Source organism: Capra hircus, chromosome 14, assembly GCF_001704415.2.
Source record: "Capra hircus breed San Clemente chromosome 14, ASM170441v1, whole genome shotgun sequence".
NCBI lineage: Eukaryota > Metazoa > Chordata > Mammalia > Artiodactyla > Bovidae > Capra > Capra hircus.
Genome location: NC_030821.1, coordinates 4,784,213 through 4,789,978, shown reverse-complemented (window position 1 = coordinate 4,789,978; position 5,766 = coordinate 4,784,213).

The window sequence follows — 5,766 nt, the reverse complement described above, 5'->3', positions numbered from 1 at the left end:
TGGTGCTGGCCACTGAGTCTCAGTCAATAACTGGGACATTAGTTGAGGGATGTCTGGAAGCTAATGATGCCATCCTTGCCATTTTTTCTGTGGCTTTAGCTTTCCAAAAGAATCTGTGGGGACAAAAACCTTCTACTTCCTCAAAGCAATGAATCTGTTAACTTGCTATGTAATTGTATAACTCTGTGTGGACTTTCATTCACAAGAAGCCTCTGTCTGAGATCACAGTCATCAAGTAAAGTGAGGTTCGCACTAGCCAGAAAACCCAGAAACCCTGACTGATGACATGGCCATGCCCTCCACTTCACCCTCGAATGAGTTAATCCAATACAAGCTTCCTTTGCAGAAAAGCATGCTTAAATCACCTCTCCTCACTGAATCAGACACTGTACGTATGTGAGGCACTCCTATGTAAGTTTTCACCCTAGCCATGCAAATATTTGATTAAACATAGCAGCAGATTAAAGAAATATCAAAGTATGAATTAAAATTCTTTTCTTAGGGGACATACACAGACTCTTTCTCTGAAATACACATTTTTATCCAGGGATTCTTTTTAGAAAGTCTAAATGTCAACTGAAGTGGCTATTTTCATCTGACTTTTGGCTGTGGTTTAGTCGCTAAGTCGTGTCCGACTCTTGTGACCCCAGGGACTGTAGCCCACCAGGCTCCTCTGTCCATGGGATTCTCCAGGCAAGAATACTGGAGTGGGTTGCCATGCCCTTCTCCAGGGGGTCTTCCCAACCCAGGGATTGGGAACCCAAGTCTCCTGCATTGCAGGCAGATTCTTTACCAGCTGAGCTAGGAGTTACCTATCAGGAAAGCAACACGAACAAGGTTCCCTATTCCTCACTTACCTAGAGAGGCAAGCCTCACAGGCAGGAACACTGCCTCAGTCTGCAGAGTCCCAAGTCCAAGGTGCTCTCACTTTGCACCCGTTTCCTTCAGTCACCAAGTCCTGTGATTTGCACCCCTGAGACTGATTAACCAAGAGACTGTCTTATCATTTGCTTGTTTGATGTCTTGCAGAAAGTGTTGATTTTATGGAGCTGATATGGTAAGGCGGTTTTGCTGTCTTTAATTTTCTATTCCTAAGGTTATCCTAAGGTTATTCCTAAGGTTATCCGGCAGAGGAACCAGGGATCAAATTGCCAACATCCGCTGGATCATGGAAAAAGCAAGAGAGTTCCAGAAAAGCATCTGTTTCTGCTTTATTGACTATGCCAAAGCCTTTGACTGTGTGGATCACAAGAAACTGTGGAAAATTCTGAAAGAGATGGGAATACCAGACCACCTGACCTGCCTCTTGAGAAATCTGTATGCAGGTCAGGAAGCAACAGTTAGAACTGGACATGGAACAACAGACTGGTTCCAAATAGGAAGAGGAGTATGTCAAGGCTGTATATTGTCACACTGCTTATTTAACTTATATGCAGAGTACATCATGAGAAACGCTGGACTGGAAGAAACACAAGCTGGAATCAAGATTGCCGGGAGAAATATCAATAACCTCAGATATGCAGATGACACCATCCTTATGGCAGAAAGTGAAGAGGAGCTAAAAAGCCCCTTTTGAAAGTGAAAGAGGAGAGTGAAAAAGTTGGCTTAAATCTCAACCTTCAGAAAACGAAGATCTTGGCATCCGGTCCCATCACTTCATGGGAAATAGATGGGGAAACAGTGGAAACAGTGTCAGACTTTATTTTAGGGGGCTCCAAAATCACTGCAGATGGTGACTGCAGCCATGAAATTGAAAGATGCTTACTCCTTGGAAGAAAAGTTATGACCAACCTAGATAGCATATTCAAAAGCAGAGACATTAGTTTGCCAACTAAGGTCTGTCTAGTCAAGGCTATGGTCTTTCCAGTGGTCATGTATGGATGTGAGAGTTGGACTATGAAGAAGGCTGAGCACCGAAGAATTGATGCATTTGAACTGTGGTATTGGAGAAGACTCTTGAGAGTCAGTTGGACTACAAGGAGATCAAACCAGTCCATTCTGAAGGAAATCAGCTCTGGGATTTCTTTGGAAGGAATGAGGCTAAAGCTGAAGCTCCAGTACTTTGGCCACCTCATGTGAAGAGTTGACTCATTGGAAAAGACTCTGATGCTGGGAGGGATTGGGGGCAGGAGGAGAAGGGGATGACCGAGGATGAGATGGCTGGATGGCATCACTGACTCGATGGACGTGAGTCTGAGTGAACTTTGGGAGTTGGTGATGGACAGGGAGGCCTGGCATGCTGCGATTCATGGGGTCGCAAAGAGTCGGACACGACTGAGCGACTGAACTGAACTGAACTGAAGGTTATCCTGAGGTTAGAATTGCATAAGGCAGGCTCTCCAGGAGACTACACTGAGGCCCAAAGGGGCTAAAGGTCTTGTTCAAGGGACTGAGATTTCACACCTGGATGAGAACTCTCAGATCAGAACTGGAAAGTGTCTATCAAGAGTCAGTTCTTAAGTCACTTCCCAGATTACAACTTTCAGAAGCTAAACAGTTTGTCCCTTAGGATCAGAGAAGAGCACATTGCTAGAACCCTGCCTTCTACATTTTGGTCTTTTGTTTAATCTCACATTGCTTTTTAAAGCAGTAGAAATGTATCCATACCCTATTTTATAGTATTTTGTGTCTTATTTGAATGTAGTATAAAAGCAGATAAAGAGTGACAAAGGAGAGCCAAGATTACTTAAAAGAAAAGGAAGTTGCATAAACATCAGAAAGGTGTTGAAAAGTCCAGATAATTGATGCCAGAATAATTCAAGTGCCAAGGAATTTAGTTATTCCTTGACTTGGAATGAGTAAGTCAATGTCACTCTATTCCTGCCAACATTTTGAAACATAATGACAGAGATAAATTTGGGTGCTAACAGACATTCTGTCATCAGCTCTTCTAAAGCTTATTTATCCTGTTTTGTCCTCTAGGAAAGGGCAGTCTATTCTATCAAGAACAGTGCCCATATCTCCATCTCAGTACCAAGCAAGGCTTGATACAGCCTCACCTGGACCCCACCATTCCACTACTGAAGGTCTGATGCACTACCCTTGCACACCTAACAAAACCTCCCACTCTGCACACCATTATATCCTTTATAACCGACATTACCAACCCCACACTGTCATCATTGCCATCAGCATACTAAGAATGTGTTCTAGAATTTTCTCTCTTAGGGGGAAGTTTCTCCCAGCACACACTTACAGCTCCCATTGGCTACCCACCCATCGCCTCTGGTGTTTCTTGGGTTTTTCTCTCCATGTGTATTCAGTCACTCAGTCGCCACCAGGCTCCTCCATCCTTGGAATTTTCCAGTCAAGAACACTGGAGTGGGTTGGCATTTCCTTCTCCAGGGGATCTTCTGATCCAGTGACTGAACTTGCCTCTCTTGCATCTCCTGCATTGCCAGGCAGATTCTGTGCTGCAGCACCACCTGGGAAGCCCTTTTCTCTTTCTATTCAACTATGTTAGTAAGTTTTATCCAGACATACAGGCGCACACAGTGCGGGTGTGTCTGTGTTGTAAAGACGTTTATTATAAGGAATTGGTCCACACAACTATGGAGGCTGACAAGTTCCCAGATCTGCAGGATGACCCAGCAAGCTGAGGACCCTGAAGAGTCAATGGTGCAGACCCGGTCTGAAGGCTGGCCAGTGGTGACCTGGGAAGAGCCAGTGTTTCGGTCCTAGTCTGAGGGAGGCGAAAAGCTTCTGTCCTGGTTCATAGGTGGTCAGGCAGGAGGAAGTCTGCCTTACTTGGGAAAGGCTCAGTCTTTTTGTTTCATTCAGGCCTTCAGTTGAAGGGGAAGAGCCACACACATTGAGCAGGACAATTTGCTTCACTCCATCCACTGATTTCAATGCCAATTTAATGCAAACACATCCCCATAGAAACACCCAGGATAGTACTTGACCAAACATCCTGGCACCCTGTGACCCAGTCAGGTTGACAGAAGAAATTAACCATCACACAAACCTTTAAATTTTGGGGGACTGGGCCTCCCCCCAGGATCTCTCCTCTCTCTGCATGCTCCTCTAGGTCCTTCCATCAATTTCCAGGATATAATCTCCAGAGATCAGATATCCACTTTTGCTGGATATCCGCTAATGATGGATAATGCTCTTCCAGCATTATCCACATTTTACATTCTCAACTGTTTACATTTTTTTTTAGAAAAGTGGAAACAAAAGTGACGTTTGTTTAAGTGATGTGTCTTATTTAACCCGATATATCCAAAACCTCATTGTTTCAACATGAATTAATAGAGAAAATTAATGAGTGTGCCAATTATCAGTTTATTATTAGAGTGATTAATATTAGATTAAATGCCATTATGAAATTTAGCATTGAACTACCTGTTCTGTGATAACAGAGCTTTAAGAATCTCTTTGCAGCAAGCACAAAGGGTGTTTTCTCCGTGGAGGGACCCTGTAAGGGGGGAGACTGCCTTCCTGGTTCTGGCATGCTGTGTTTTTTTATGTTTTCTTCTTGCTCCTCTTGGGCACCTGGCAGGGACACGTGTGAGTGTGCTTGCAGGGGCGCCTTGCCGCAGCCTCACACCAAGCGTGTGCAGTCACTCGGCAAGCTCACAGCCTCAGCCCCAGCCCAGTGACTGTCTCTCTGCCCCTCCCAGGGCGGACCCCACATGGCCCAGCTGCCATGCCACCCTGTTGGCACAGAGACGCCCCCGCTCGCTGTGCCCAGCTGCTCACCAGCCTCAGGCGGTATGCCCCATGGACGGCATCCACCACGGTGCTCATGACCAGGACCTGTACCATACACTCTAGGCTGTGTATCGCCCTGACAAGAGCTGATTTCCCATCCCTGAGTCCTTTTTGCAACTTGCATGCCAGACGTATTCCTCTGTACCCTGGAAGGGTGTTTCTGCTTGCCTGGCACCTATGGACCAGCTCCGATCTGGGCCACCTTGAAACTTCTCTTCCGTCCAACGGGCAGCAACCAGGCTTCTCCATTGATCTTAGTCCTAACTTCGGAAAGGAGGCCAACCACCAAGCTTGTCCTTCCTTGGAAACTCTCCCTTAGCCGAAGGGTATTCCTGAGTGTTCTCTGACATCTTACTCCCTTTTAGAGTTAATAATTCTTTACAGTAAACGTTTCCTGTTCAGGTTACTGTGTGATTTCTGTCTCCTGGTTGGATCTTAAGTGAAACACTGTATCTTCTAAATTCTTTTTTCTTAGGAAGTCTTCTAAACCTGATTTGTATTTCACTCTGACAGACTGCCTCTGTTCACCCCGCCTTATTATAAGTGACTGATGGCCGTATGGGCTCAGTGGCTACTATGCTGGGCAGTGCAGTTCTGGATCCCCTGGACTGTACTCAACTGCTGCAAGTTCAGCTGTCCAGTAAGGAATGACTTCTCCCCCTCCTCCGCCCCGTTCTCCTTCGCACAAATTTCTCTCTGTCATTAAATGGCACTACCACACACTCAGCTGCACAAGGCAGAAACCTGCTACTCATATTTCCTACTTGTCTCTCCCCTCACCTCTAAATTTTATCAATTTTGACTCCTAAACAACCTGTTGATGTGACAAAAACATAAGAGAAAGAAAACGGCACTTTAAACATATAATGAAGTTCAAAAGACATAGAATTCTATAAAGGTCTTTATGCACTTTTTTCCTAACCAAAACTTCAGTTTCTTAACAGGCATCAACATTCCACATTCATACGGATGCAGTGAAATAGGCATGTCCATACACTGTTGGTTCAGTTCCGTTCCAGTCGCTCAGTCGTGTCCGACTCTTTGCGACCC